The sequence below is a fragment of the Rousettus aegyptiacus genome, unplaced genomic scaffold (assembly GCF_014176215.1).
Source record: "Rousettus aegyptiacus isolate mRouAeg1 unplaced genomic scaffold, mRouAeg1.p scaffold_m13_p_12, whole genome shotgun sequence".
NCBI lineage: Eukaryota > Metazoa > Chordata > Mammalia > Chiroptera > Pteropodidae > Rousettus > Rousettus aegyptiacus.
The window spans coordinates 93,382,176-93,397,805 of NW_023416287.1; positions in this window are offsets into that span (position 1 = coordinate 93,382,176).

The window sequence follows — 15,630 nt, forward strand, 5'->3', positions numbered from 1 at the left end:
ACCGAGCCTCAGATGAGAGCCGCTCTGAGCGGGGGGAGTGGGGGGGGGTTGGCACAGGGGGACACGAGCGCGCGCAGGTCCACATTTCCGACTGACGGCGGAGGAGTCGCCAAGCCCCCCCACATGCTCTGCAGTCACGTGCATGCCCGTCAGAGGTGCCGACTGCTGGAAACGCCAGCGCTGGGGCAAAGTGCGACGAACCCCCGTGCATTCCACAAGGGGCGGGTGTGGCGGTCACGCCGTCGGCACCGGGAGTGGCGGCATCTCGCGGGACTGAGCCTGCGCTCGGTTCACGTTAGGCCGACAGATGGCCCGGGTTCTCTGCTGTCGGAGGAAAGGGTGGGGAGGAGGGCCACTCCCTGGAAAGGGCCCAGGGTCCCCCTAAGACGCTGGGGAGCCATTTCCCTGCTTGCGTCCAGATAACAAGTCCCCGCCGGGCTTCGTGTGCGCGACAGGGTCGCCCCGCCCGAGCAGTGGCCGCAGTGGCCCGGAAGCCCCGGGGCCTGCGGGGTCGCACCTGACCTCCGGCGCAGAGGCTGTGTGACCTCACCTATTCGCATGTGACTCCGGGATCTCTGATCCTAGAGAGGACTGCGAGGGGAAGTGGGCGGCGACCCTCCCCTCCCCCAGCCTCAGAGGCCATGCTGCTCACAGCGCGCGGTCTCGAAGGGTCCGTGGAGAGATGCCATCTCCCCCGGCGTGCCCGGAGCGGCCTTCCTGTTCGTGCCTCTCCTGGGAGCCCAGGTCGCAGCCCAGCCCCCACCCTCTCGCGCCACATCGACCGCTCCGACAGCTTCCCCGGACCCCAGGTGGCCCCGGACTGTGCTCAGGGCTGAGCCGCGGGGGGCCGGGCCGCGTGCGGCCTGGGGCGTGCGGTTGGGCAGGCCGGACTGCGGCGCAGATCAATGCAGCAGCGGGAGCCTTCGTCGCATCTGAGATGGTTCTGCAAGTCAGCGGCAGTCAGGGCAGATTAAGGAGGAGGAGACGTGGCACTCCGGAGCTGCGGAGCTGCGCAGAGGCCCCGCAGGGCGGGCTGGACGCCCGGGCCGCGTGCTCCCTCCCCACCCACAGCCATCCCGCACCTCCTCCGGAGCCTGAGCCGAGGACAGGCCGCGAGAAAGCCCGGCTGGCTGGCACCCTCCGGATCACAAAGGCAGCGGCCAGGAGGTGCGGGGCGCTTTGCAGCGCCCTCAGGGCACGATCCGTGCTCACGCGCGACCTCCTCTGCCTCGCCCTCTGCTAAGGACACGGCCAGCGCCCACGTCGCGGCGGCGCCGGCGCGGCTGCCGCGCGCAGGGCCTCGGAGGGCGCGCGCGTGCGCGTGCGCGCGCGCCATCGGCTTCTGCACATCTGTCTTTACACAGTTGGACTCCTTCGCGAGAGTCGCCCTAACTACCTTAACATATGTGGAGCCAAATTAAAATTACTTTATCAATCTTGCATTTTCAGCTTTCCCATCTTTGGGGTTATTTCCCACCCATGTGTTTCATTATTTCGGTGAAGTCATCTCATCTCCCAGCCCGAGAGAAACAAGCCAGCAGAGCCGCCTTAGGTGGACGGGGGCGGGGCGGGGGGCCGGGGGGAGGGCGCGCTAATTTATCAGCATTTCCATCTTTGGCCACGGTCTCATTTTAAGGCTTTGAGATAATTTTAATACTCAACCATTTTTCTCACTCTTTTGTAAAACAATAAATTTTCCCTGAATAGTTTTCTTTCAACAAATTTCTTATGAATTAAAGTGGGATTTGGGGATATAGTGGAAAAAAGAACATTCTCTTCTACATATAACAATCATCCTATCAAAGCAGTTACAATGCAATTGACAAATGCAATTTCTGAAAGTGTAAAATACAAATAACGCAAAAATGAAAACAAATGCCCAGATAGACTAAGGATGCCAACTCACCTTGCAAGGCTTCGAACGATTCATTTTACTATTTCTTAAGCAGCTTATCATTCGTGCTATGTAAATTCACCATTATCTTTTTTATTACTTTTTCTAACTTTACATGCAAGCCAGAGGTGTGCTTTGCTCCTATTATCCCCTTCATTGTATTAAAAAGCTGCCTGGATGATGATTAAAATATAAATAAAGCGGATACAAAGGTTGGTCAATACATGGACGCGTGAGAGTTGTGAGCAATGCCCAGCCACGTGGGCTTCCTTCCTGTGACGGTCGAGGTGCTCGAGCTTTCAGCCTATGCTAAGTGGCTCGGATCACGTGCTGGCTGGCCGGGCACCATTCGGGGACTAAATAAGAACTTTTACAATATTGAATTAATAAAAAAGAAAAACCAGGACATGAAATGTAAGAAGGGATATCATCCTTTCGGAGGAATGCATTTTAATTTGGCAGTAAATGACTTCTGGAACGTGTTCTTCAAAGGTGACCCAACCGCGTCAGAAAAAAGTGTCCTTCCTTCGTGTTTCTCTCATGACAAGTGAGTCACTCGTCCCCATTCGGCTGCAGTGATCCGAACTCAGGGACACACACTGGCACCTGCAGCAGAGGGCCATTGTCATCACCATGTCCTGTTCCAAGTGTGAAAATGCCCAGGGTCTTCATCTTCCCTCCGAAGGGGTCAACACGTAAGGTTTTTTCTGGTTTGTTACAGCTCAAGCAACGCGACCAAGCAGAGCCCTGTTCCTGCCGACCGGTGGCCTGGGCGCCTGACGGTCTAGGGCACGTGGCTGGAAGTGGAGCTGCAAGGCCATCGAACTGGCCGCGTGATGTCAGAACCGGCTGCAAAGCGGCCATTCCCGTCGACACTCCTGCTCGGAGGGCCGAGCGTTCCCTGGGATCCATCCTCACCAACAAGTAGTATCGTCAGACTTTTTAACTTTTGCCAATCTGGTGGGTGCAAATGGCATCTCATTATTGTTTTAATTTGCATTTCTCAGATTACTAATGAGGTTTAGCATCTGTTCGTGGGTTTATTTGCCATATTTTTTCCTCTGCTGTGAACCTATTAGGTTGTTTGCCTTTTTATTACTGATTTGGAGAAGTTTCTTTCTCTATGTATTTTGATTATTAATCCTTTGTTAGTGGAACGAGCTGCAAATCTGTACTCCTAGTTTGCGGCTCATCGTCTCACTGTTTTCCTTGTGTCATTTGAGACACAGAAGTTCAGAATTTAATGTAGTTGATTTTCTCGTTTTGTGTTCTGTTTTTTTTTTTTTTTCCTTTGAGTTAGCATTTCCTGTCCTTCGTTTCATAAAATTTCCCCCGCCTCAAGCTTGCAAAGTTATTGCACTTGGTGTTGTGGTTCATGTTGATGGTCTCAGTCCCCGAGGACTGATCACGTCCGTGGCGGGGAGGCCTGGGGTCCACCTCCCTCGCCCCCTGCGGCTCACTCAGCTCCCAACAGCAATTATTAAATGGTCCTTTCCCACTCGCTCCAACGTGACGCCGCCTGTCTCCTGGCTCAAAGAGCACTTCCCGAAACGTTACGAGCGATTTTTATAGATGTGCGCAGTGAGCCTTTGGCAAAGACGTGTGAATCTTGCATGAGGGGGTCTGCAGGGTGCGGGGCTCCGTCCCAGGAAGGCACAGGAGCAGATGGGCAAGGACACAGTGAGCTGATGCTGGCGGCCGATGGCTGTCAGACGCAGAAGTGGCCACTGCCTGTCAGGGCAGCACAGCCCTCACCTGGGAGATGCCTTCTCTCTTGGGCAGAAGTCACTGCACCTCTCCTAGGTGAAGGTGTGTGCATGGCATCAGTTTTTTATGAGCACATGTCTCATCTGACAGGGTCTGAGTCCTCATCAATGAGAGACAAACAAAGCCTGTGACCCACATGAGATGCCCGAGGCCTTTGTCACATGACCCCGGGAGCTAGAGCTGCTCAAGCTTGAGTGGCCTGGGAACCGCACGGCAGGCTGCGGAATCAGGTTCCGATCCTGCCCAGGCCTGGGCATCTGCATTTTTACAAGCGCATCCTGAGAACCAGCCGGCCAGCGGGACTTCGGGGAGTCGGGCGGTCAGCCGCCCTTTGGTCTGAAGCCCGTCCCTGCCGTTTTGTATTCTGATCCGCTGGCCTGTTTGCTGTCGCCGCGCCTGCACCAGGGTGCCTGGCTGCCACCGTGCATAGTAAATCCTGACACACAGCCTGGGAAACCCCTCGCACTTTTTTCCTTTCGACTGTTCTAAGAGGGACTTGGCAGCCGCCATTACTGAGTCACACAGAATAGTTTCACTGCCTAAAATGCCTTCTGTGCTCTGCGATTCGCCCTGCCCCCCAAACCTGCCGCCAGAAGCCGCCGTGGCGCCGGCGCCCCTGAGGGGAACCTCATGATTTAGGGGTCCCCGAGGACTGGGCCGCCCCGGACTTTTTAGGTTTCAGTCCTGTGCCCTCCGAGCCTCCAGCGAGCCACAGTCCCCACCCAGCCCCCTCCAAGGCACCCTTCAGGCAACTCACACCTTTCACATGTCTTTAGAGCAAGTGTGTCGATCTCTCCAGACAGGCTGCTGAGATCTTCATACGGATTTTACCAGATCTATCGATCAAATTGACACCTTAATGTTAGTGGTCTTCAAGTCCCAAAGTATCTCTGTTTAAATGGACCTTTGATTTCTTCCATCCATTTTGAATTTTTTCACATACAAACGCTGTACACATTTTATCGGATTTACACCCCAGTATTCCATCTTTTGTCGATTCTTTTTATTTGAAATTGCAGTTCTTCGTTGCTGGTGTGAGGGAGACCGGTTCGGTTCGGCACGCTGCCCTTTACCTTGCAATTTAGACGCTGTTCTTGAGTTCCGTGTGCGCGCGTGAGACTCTCCGCGCCCCCAGCCTTCGCGGGCCTCCCTCACGTTACCGATTTGATTGCTCTTTGTAAGAACTATATTTTGTTTTCACTGATTTTCTGTATTGTCATCCTTTTTTCAATATCATTGTTTTCCTCTTTAACTTTTTTTTCTCTTTCTTTTCTTTCTTTTCATTTTAAATCATACTTTCTGTAACCTTCCAAGGTTTAGATTAGGATTTTGTCGCTCATTTTCTAACCTGAGCATTTAGTGCTATGCAGTCTCCTGGAAGCTCTGCTTTTACTGCAACTCGTCCATTTCGATGTTATATTTTCATTTGAATTGGTTACTTTAAAAAATTTTTCCTTGGAGAACTCTTTCATTGACGCGTTTTTATAGACGTGTTTTGCTTTTCTCCCAGTATTTGCACCTTTTCCAGCTCTCCGGTATTAATTTCCAGTTTCTACTGTGGTCTAAGAACATATTTTGCATGAGTTCTATTCTTTTTTAAAAATATCGAGGTGCGTTTACAACCCAGAATTTGGTCTAATTTGGTTAATATTCCGTGTTAACTTGAAAAGAAAGTGTACCATGCTATCGTTAGATAGAGTTTTCTATAAATTCCAACCAGATCAAACTGATTGATGGTGCTGTTCAAAAAAACTATATGCTTATTGATTTTCCGCCTGCTGAATGTATCAATTACTGAACGAGGGGCGTTCAAATCTCCACCTGTAACGCCGGGCTTTTCCGTTTCTCCCTTCGGTTCTGGCGAGTTTCGCCTCACCTACTCCGATGCTCTGTCGCGAGGTGCGCATGCGTCTAAGATTGCTGCGCCTTTTAGAGACTTTGCCCCTTCGCTGCGTCGCCACGGCTCTTTTTATCTCTGACAATTCTCCTTGCTCCACACGGCTCGTCCTGGAGTCGCCCTACTTCTGCCTTCCTTCGATGAGGAAGGCTTCGACCTTTCCAGTCTCCCCGTTCCATCCTCCCTACTGACTCTGGGCTCCCTTGGGTCCTCTGCAGTCTGCACCCTGCAACAGCTGCCACCCACGGTTCTACCCAGGAGCCCCGCGGGTACGAGCCCAGGTGTGCAGAGAAGGGCCAGGCCAATGTCTCGTGATGCTCGCAGCTCGCCCGTCCCGGCCCCTCCCAGTCAGGCGAGACAGGGAGGTGGGGCGCGCGGCAGAGCTGGCGGTTTGCCTTCCTCCAGGTGGGGCGAATCGCCAGCCTATTCACCTGGGCAGTAAGCCTGAGAAGCGCAGAACGCCCTGGGCCTGCCCTGTAATGAAGACTCTCCCTGCCCCCGCCGCGGTTTGGGGGGCCCAGCAGGTGAAGCCTGAGGTCCCAGGAGTCCCTCCCTCTCGCGCAGGTCCCCACCCAGCCTCCAGCAGTTTCTCGCATCATCGTCGCTGAGGTGCCCCGTGGCTTACACCCAGAGTGGCTTCTGCCCCAGGTCCGCAGACCTCTGCCGTCAGTTTGTGGGTTCGCCTGGCCCCCAGAACTTCAGGGTGGCAGGTTTCCCTGTGCCCTCCCTCAGTTCTCTGATGTGCTTATAAAAAAAAAAAATGTTGAGTATCGAGATTTTTTCTTATTATAAGACAGCAGTGACAATTTCCATGATCTTTAAGTGTCAGAGCTGAAACTGGAAGTCCCATATATTTTTACACAAAGAGAAAAAAGAAAAAAAAGAGAAGAAAGTATTCACTGCGGAAATTGAAAATAAATTACAAAGGACAGAGATAAAATACAGTAGATCAGGTTTTAGAAATGGCCATGGAGACGGCACCCAGCTGATAGGTTGAGGGATTAATTCTGAATAAAAGGAGGAATACTCCCTCATCGAAAGGGAATGCTGTAGATGAATCTAGAAGATTTGGGAGACTGCAGTTGGAATAGACTTGATATTTTCAAAGGAGGAGAAAATTAAGTAGTTTGAATTGCAATGAATTTAGTGAGTTGAGCAGAGCAGAAATTATTTGTAACAGAGCCTATAAAACAGAATCAGTTAAAATTAGTAATTTTTAAAATTCGTCGGTTAGCAGGGAGAGGCCAGCTGAAATTCGGGGACTTGGTTTTGTCCTGGAGCTCGGGGGTCCATGTCCTGACTTGCTGCATGAGGCTCAGAGCTGGGAGCTGGAGGGGGGGCCGGGTGATGGCGAATGAGCGGGCTGGGGCCGCACGACCGTGCTCCGGACCCCGCGGCTTAAAGGACAGGGACTGGCTTCTGGGCTCTGGAGCCTGGGGGCGCGAGTCCTGGGTGCCGCGGTTCGCTTCCTGGCGAGAGCCTCCTCCTGCCACAGATGGCGCCGTCCACCTGGGTCCACGCGGCCTCGCCTTTGCCCCTGTGCCCCTCCCCTCACAAGGACACCGGTCACATGGACTAGGTCGCACTCTTATGACCTCTTGCAACCTCGATTACCTCTTTGGTGGCCGCGTCTCCCGCACAGGCAGTCACACTGTGGGTCAGGGCGTCACCGCACGAATGCCGAGGGAGCATAATTCAGCCAGTGACACCGGGCAAGGCTGGTGGCATCAGAAGTTGGTGTCCATCATGGAGAGGGAATGGAGCCCCGGTGCAGGCTACTACTGGTTTCCACGGAGAGACAGGACCGGGGGTCCTCTCGGAGCCTGAGGGGCAACGTTAGAAGGGGGCATCAGCAGCGCCCCCCGGCCTGTGAGAGCAGCTGCCTCGGGGCTCAGATGCCTGATGACACGAGGCTTTTATTTAGGGAGCAGACGAATGCCTGCGCCCGGCCCGCCTGTTGGGCCGCTGACAGTTGTCTTACAGAAATAAAAAATGTTCCTCGTGGCACGGCTGCTTCTGTTGAAGGTTTCACCTTTTCTAGAAATGGATTTGGAAAAGTTCCCAGATCGTGCATCTGGCCCTCTAATTTACAGCCCGAGGACCAGAACGTGGGTAAACTGCTGTCTCTCTCCTGGCTCGGGCGGGAGCGCGGCGGACACGGACACGGGGCGCAGCGGGACCCGCTCTACGCGCCCCGCCCCCACTCCCCAGCCCGCTTCCGACGCGCCGGGCTGCGGTTCGGCCCACACACGTGCCCGTGGGAAAGGGCCTTTAGTCCTCACTGTGCAGAACAACAGTATTCTACCTACATCTGAAAAAAAAAATCATTGTGAGAAATAAGAATTACTTATCCGCATCCTCCAGTATTATTTCTCTGGCTGTAACTTCCTAGGAAGATGGGTAATGAGTCCTAAAATCTGTCCTAGGTTAAGGGAGAACCCCCAGGTCCCCCACTGACCATCAGTTCTCTATGTGATCCCACAGAAGCCTGTGGGTCACCAGCCGGAGGTCTAACCACAGGCGTTTTTGACCTTCAAGAGCCCAGCAGAGGTCATCCTTCCTTACCAGCATCTCGAGGGATATTTAAATACCGGAGCCTGGCCTCACCGCAGAGCAACCTGGGAGTGAGGCTCCAGCGGCTGTGCCCCTGGCATTCTCCTGGGGGTCCCCGAGGGCAGTGAGGCGGTGGCCTGGGCCCTGGGTCAGCGTCTTTGGAGGTTTCCTCCTGCCCACCCTCCAGGAGGTGGCCTCCTATGCAGGCTCCCCACGATTTCAAAGCAGAGGTTTCACTTATTGAAAAGTATAAACTATTTTTAGCAGCGAAGTGATTACACTTCCTGCACGCAATTCATATGCTAATCAAACTTTTACCTATTCATTACAGCGGAGTTTTTAATAGATGATGACACCCTTGCCTCGTTTTGGGTCCCCATGTGAACTTGAAAACGCTAAACCATGACTTCCTAAAATATTTAGACTGTCTACTAATGACAGTTGAGAAAATATTGCTTGCACAACTCACCTAGTTTGCATACAGAAATTCCTTCTGTATCTAACCACAAATTTCTTTGCCGAATTTACACTTTAATTCCTGCATTTTTAACTTAAACACTGCATCACCACTGCCTCGGCTATATCTAATTTAGTTAAATAATGTCTCCCCAGGATTTAACAGTAATGCCCCTGGCATTTAAAAATTGTCCCAAGTTGGAAGAGATATTTGCAGGCCAGTGAGACGAACTCCCTCACTTAGCACTCGGAGAAAAAGTCGTAGAGGCCAAGTGCGCCCTTCCCACCCAGACACCTCGTTTTCCCGCAGTAACTAGACATTTGGACCCCGCGACCTACATTCTAATCCTCCAGCTATTAGCGTATGACTTCACACAACTCACTCAGACTGTTCTAGTCCTCGGTGAAGTGCCCCGCGGGGAGGTGCGATGCGCGCCAGCTCCGAGTGCGGTAAAGAAATATTTAGGAGGAAGCCGGCGCTTGTCCCTGAAGCTGGCCACATTTTCGCCAGCACGGCGAGGGCCCTTCGTGGGCTTCGCGGACCCACGTCCGCGTTTGCGAGGCCTTTTCTCCACGCACGAAGGTCCCCGCGACTCTAGTACCCGTGGTGGTGACGTAGCGTTACTTCGTCAATCCGCAAGCATGGCTAACGGTCGCTACGCTGAAAATAAAAAGCATGGTTTCTCCTTGTAGGGCGTCGCACAGTACAGTGAGAAGCAGTGACATCAGCCAGCGCTGGGAGCTGGACACGGGGTGTCCACGCTGGGACACGGGAGGGTACCGAGGCCTCGGGGAAGGACGGGCGAGCCGGGGTCTGCGCCTGCGCGGCGGGCCGTGCTCAATTTCGCGCTCGGAGAAGTGGGGGGCATGCCCTCCACCTCGAGTGCGGCCGGTGGGTCTCCCCGCAGCCGGGTCTGCGGGCCTCTGCTCTCCCGACCCGGCCAGCGGCTCGCGTGACTCGCCTGCGGCCGGCAATCCAGGCCCTGGGCTGGCTCTAGGGGCAGGTGGGCCGGGGAGCCGGGGGCGGAAGCCACGGGCCCAGGAGCTCCCCTCTTCTGTTGTAAGAGGCCGACCCGAGCCTGCCCGACAGCCAGATTTGGGGCGCGCGCAGACTCACCGCCGAGTGGAGTGGCAGGAGTTGGGGGGCCTCTGCGGTGGGCACCAGACAGGCGAGCGGGCCGGGCGCGAGGCTGGGGGACAGGGAGAGGGGCCCGTGGGCGCGAGGAGGCCGAAAAGGCCGGCCCGGAACGCGGTAGGCCGCCTCGGTGACGTGCGGCGCAGGAACAACGCTGACGCGCACGGCCTTTTTTCTGGGCTAATGTGGAAACGCAGAACTTCTCACTCTCGCGAAGCTCTTCGGAGAGCTGATGAAGTCAGCAGGCAGCTCTGGACCCCAACCAAGGTGTAGGGGGGGCCGACGGCCCCGATCCCGCGCTCCCTGAGACACGCGGAGCGTTTTTACGGCGCTTGGGGTGCATTAGGAAGGCAAGCTACGGGGACCGAGCGTTATCCACTGGCGCCTGGGGATTTCGCCCTCAGCGTTCTCCGCTCGGGCTGTTCGTCTTAAATATCCTCGTTCGAACCCCACGCACGGAAGCCTCGAGCTGGCTTTTCCGGAAGGAAAAAAAAACCAAAACCCAACATCCCAATAATGCTTAATTTAGAGAAAATTGCGTTATGGATCAGCGTTCAGCAGCACACAGGCTGTTGGCGTGTGAGCCGCGCGCTTCCCCGCGCCGGCCGCAGAGCGCTGCGGCGTCCGCAAGGACAAAGCAGGGCGGCCGGCGCTGGGACTTCGCTATTTATACCCGGGACGCTGTGTCCGCGTCATTAGTTCCGGGCCTCTAGAAAGTGGGTCAAAATGGGGCTTTTGAAAAATACGACCTGACTAAGTATTCGGTGAAATCTTGCTGCGCTGTGAAGACTGTCTCAGCGGCGCGTGGGGGAGCGCGGCCTTTGCCCCGAGTCACCGCAGCCGCCTCCGGTCCCCCCCCCCCCACGGCAGCGCTGCTGCACCCTGATTGCGTGTCTGACATTTTAAATATAGAGCAGCTTCTACTTCACATACTTCGAAGAGCAAAGCGCTCCACGACCTAAGCTTCCTTTAGAGGAAAAAGCGGAAACTAAATGCATCAGCTTCACAGTGGAAGAGCAAAGCGCGGTGCCCCGTCCCCGGCTGCGTGTGGCACCGGGGGACGCGCGTGGGGCTAAGGCCGCTCTCCAGTAAGGGGGCTTCCGAACATCTTCCTTCCAAACCACAGAGACAAACAACGAGAAGCAGATCGAGGTGGGACAGGCGGCCCCGTTTCAGGAACATCGATCGCCTCGTGTTCTCTGCTTCTTTTTGTGCAGAATGGACCGCAGTCAAGCTCGCGAGTCCCCGAGCCTGGCCGCCCCTCAGCCGTGCGCCCGCCTGGGCTGGCTGTCAGGCGCACCCCAGACCCGGGCGCCGACACTCCACCCCGACACAGCGGCCGGTCCTGTGCCCAGCACAGCCCGCCAAGCGCTGCCCCTCGCGGCCGCTCCCGCCGCCCCGACCGTCTGTCTACGAAACTGACAAGTGTCGGTCATTTCCTCTGTACAGTGCGAAGCCTGAGTATCTGCGGCTTCCTCCTGCTCAAAAACACGGGCGGTCTCGTAAAAGCCTTACACGGAGGGGGGGTGGGGAACAGAAGGTGAGCGCCTCCGACTAAGTCGTAAATTTGACCTCGCTTTCATTTTTAGAGTCCCGCCCGGCGAGCGACCGCCTTCCTCCCGCGGCGACAGGCGTGTGGGTTTGGAAGCCGGGGCGCGTCGGAGCGGACCTTTTGATGACTGTCGCGGTTTGCCGCTGGGTTTCCAACAGTCGTTTGCTGCGACTTCCCTGATTAGCATGCATCAGACAAGTTAAGGGACCTGAATGCAAACCTGGCCTTCCTAAGCTGTCAACTTCCTGCCCTTCGATAAATGGTCCAGAGCCGCGGCCGGACGTGGCGACGCAGCGTGCTCAGGCACTAAAACCAGCGCGGGCATGACATCATCCAGATCGCACTGTAATGCCGGCGAGGTAATCATTAGCATTTAAACATGCATAAAATTTAATTAACCTACTTACCAGTTTGCTTAGAACTTTTGAAGGGCTACCTAGAGTCCTCTCTCAGCTTTTTATTGCAGAGTTTTGGAAAGCTCACAAAAGAGAGAAGTTCACTGGGATTTTTCTCCCTAAAGCTGATGGGCCGTGACAGATGAGCAGATGACCCGACTTAATTATTATTGAATCCGTTATTACTGCTTTGTTGTCACCCAGCTCAGCCGGGGTAAAATGATGACAGTAGGTACCTCATTAAAACAGCTGTTTCAATTATGTAGCGGCAAATATTTGAAAAGCGAGCCTTCCAAGTTTGAGGCCATTAACAAAGTTTGTTTGCGCTGGTTGTGCCAAGATGATCTGACCGAAAAAGGGGGTGTGGGAGGGAGGGGAGACACCGATCCCCAGGGTGGTTCTCAAGGAGGCTGGCCCTGGAGAGCAGCCCGGCTTGGCCTCCAGGTGGAACTCGACGGGGTCATGGTGGGAGGCTGAGAGCCTGTCCCCAGAACCCCGTGCTGGTCCCCAGCACCCCACACTCGTCCTCAGCACCCCGCGCTCGTCCCCGGCACCCCACGCTCGTCCCCGGCACCCCACGCTCGTCCCCGGCACCCCACGCTTGTCCTCAGCACCCCACGCTCGTCCCCAGCACCCCGCGCTCGTCCCCAGCACCCCACACTCTCCATGCCCAGGCTAAACCTGCACACACTCAGCCGAGAGAGGAAAGGGCTGTTGGCTTCGCTTCTTTCCAGCTAGGAATCAGGGTGTCGGCCAGCGTGTCCTGCAGCCTGAGCCCACCGGGTGTGGGGGCTTGCTTACGTATTTATCACAACCAAGAACCCCCCACATCCCCATTCGGGGAGAGCTGTCCTCACCCCAGAGCTCCTGGCGTGACCCTGAGCAGATGTCACCATCCTTCTTTGACATGTGTCTGCCACGAGCATGTCCCTGGGCAGGGCAAGGCGCCATCATTCACACACGGGTCTGGTTCTTTTCCTAATGTTGCTGTGTGGCTAAGAATCTATTAAATTCACCAAACTGTGTGAGGGGGGTCTCCTGTGCCGTGACTGGGGCTCACCTCTGCTCCATGGTAAGCAGCGTGGCTTTTGCATACGGTGCTCAGGGTTGTACAGTGAGAATTCAGCTGTGAGGTGCTCCCCGCCGCCCCCGGTCCCAAGCGATCCTTGTTCTTGAAGTGCTTGCGCCAAAAGGTCACGTAACTCGAGGCTAGGCCTGGTGAACTGTGCCTCTAAGGTGACCCTCTGAGGCTGTGGGTCACAGGCCCCGGGCCAGCCAGTTAGTTTCCAGCTGGGAAAATTCGGGTCCACAAATCATCAGGCGGCACGCTTCACCCCAAACTCATTCCCACGTAAGGACACGTCAGCTTCGAGGGTGGGGCGGAGCGGGGACGTGTAGACGGCTCGGTGCCAGCCTCGTCACTTCCTCTGCGGCCGGCAGCCCGTTTTCCAGGGAGAGATCTGGGTCAGTGACAGCGGGTGGCTGAGGGGGAAGGGAGCGTATTAAGACACGAAGTCCTAGGGGAGATCGCGGTACGATTGGCTGGAATTTGACTGAGACTAAACTGTCCCGTTGACGCCCCTGCCTGAGAACGAGACGCACCTGGGCCGCGCACGCGCATGCGGGCCACCGTCGTGTGATGACGCCGTTTGCAGCGCGCGGCTGACGGGTGAGAGGGGCCACCACTTTAAAACATGGAAATAAATAGAGCAGCTTGTATTCTACGTGTCAATCCATCGGCATGAGCAGCTCTAAGGTCAAAGCTGGTCCCCTCGTGGAGACCCCTCGGCTGGAGAAAGGCAAGGCCCGTGTTCCGGAAGTGGGCGGTGCTCAGTGTTTGAACCATCTAAGCAGAAATGGTAGAAAGGGAAAGTCATGGTGTAGTTCCCAAAATTAAAATTCAAACAGAAAATTTTAAATTCAGCTACTGAACAGTGAAGAATGTACCATTTTGCTGTCTTCATAGAGAAAACATACGCATTGGCCTCTATAGTAATTGAACTTTTTCTTAGGATAAAGCCCTTTCCTACCTTCTTTTTCTCTCTTCCACTGTGGCAAAGATGCTTATATTTCTTATCGTCATCATTGTAAACGCCTAAATATACAGCGAAGGATACAGAGGGAGGAATTCTGCATAGGACCTAATTAGCACTCAGAAGTGTCATAAAAGTGAATTACTTTGAGAAACTCAAAGCTGTTGGCTTCCCTTTAAGCAAGTGGAGTGGGGACTTGGTGGCTTTCTGGTCGGGGGCATGCCTCCGCAGGCAGAAAAGGGGCCCTTTTAAGTGCCTTCACCCACCCGACCCCTTGAGCCCTGGGCTCGGGGAGACTTCACTACCGCAGGCTCGGCATGGCCTCTCCACGTCCCCCACCCGTGGCCACCAGCAGGGAGTCTGGAATCTAATCTTTCCTGGATATATTTTAATTTTAAACAAAATTCCCCTTGCAGTTTACCATTTTAAGAATTAAAGTGACATGAAAAGCAAAGCGGCCGAGCTTTCCTCTCACCGGGATTTAATTAGCGATACATTTTGGTACAGAAGGTCTGAAACTGCCCGGCCCTTCAAGCGCTAGTGCTTAGAGCACTAACTCAGCCCTCGCGGTAGCAGTGTGTGTGCGGCGGCGGCGCCAGCAGCGGGGACCGGCGCGGCTCTGCCTCGCCCGCGTCCCCAAAACAGCCTCACAAACAGGCGTCGTCGGCCGCAATAGCGGGGCGCGACTAGGGCACGAGTGGCTTTCGGTTTCAGCTCCGAAGTGACGTTTTGACGACTTAGGGCATGATGCGAGGTTCTAGCGGGGCCCCCGGCACCCCTGGACTCCGGGAGCCCCTTCAGAAACCTCCTGGTCTGAGAGCGCCTTCGAAGTGAGCGAGGATGAGGACCCGCCGCCGGCTGGACCGCGCGGGCCACGCGGCCGTCCGCCCCGCGTCAGGCCCCCAGAGCCCAAGGCCAGGCGGTTCCGCGCATGCGGAGGCCATGGATGCGGGGCCAGCCACCCGGAGGAGGGGGCGTGGGCCTCGCTCTCACGCTCTGCTGCCTCCTGGTCCGCGGTCCACCCCTCACCCACCCCCATTCCCCCCGCGCCCGCACGCGACTCGCGCCAGCTTCACCTCTGCCCCTCTCCCGAGGGTCCCTGCCTCTTGCGTTCTTTGCTTGGCTTCTGCAGAAGAGAGGTCAGATCCGTTCAGGCGACAGCGCTTCCAGGAGGGGAGAAGCCTCGGCCCTGTTCTCCTTTGAGGCTCTCGCTCCCAGTGTCTTTGTTCTCTTCCCAGTCTTTGTGGCCAGGTCCCCGTTGAATGGGATGGACTTGATGGGTGACAACATACCTCTGCATCAGGAGCCACTTTAGGTAGAAGAGGCTCCACGTTATTAGGTACGCAGGCGGCCATCGTAGGCCCAGGGCAGGAGGAAAGATAGAGAAAAAACCGAAAGCATCGTCATGGAGCACAAAAATGACCACGAATGACTTCAAAAGCGGCTAAGCGACTGAGCTCTGCTTTGTCGGAGGCGAATTTTATTTTTTGAGGTCAAGGAACTGTGAACGTGAGATCTCTGTAGAACATTTCCGGAGACTCGGAGGTTGTAAGGATCTGCGAAGTCCCCCATCTACATCGTGACCCTATGGACTCGCCCATGGGGACAGGCAGGGAACGCCCCGCCTGCCCTTTGCGCTTACCCACGTCATCGACTTGCAAGCACGCGAAGCTCAGGGGCAGCTCCGGGCCATGAGCCATGCCAACGCAAGTCTTCCGGAATGTCGCCAGGGCCCACGTGAGGGCAAGTTGGCGAGGTCCCCGCGGCTCCAGCTGTCGCCGTGGGCAGGTCGTCACGTCAGCGCCTCCTCGTCCCTGCCCAGGGGCCGGGTGCTTTCCTCCTCCTGTGGTCCCCCTTCCTCCACATGGAATGCCACTAATAGCACTGCGAGGACGGCACGCACTGGGGGTGTCCAGGACGAACGATGGCGGAGAGAATCCGACATGCG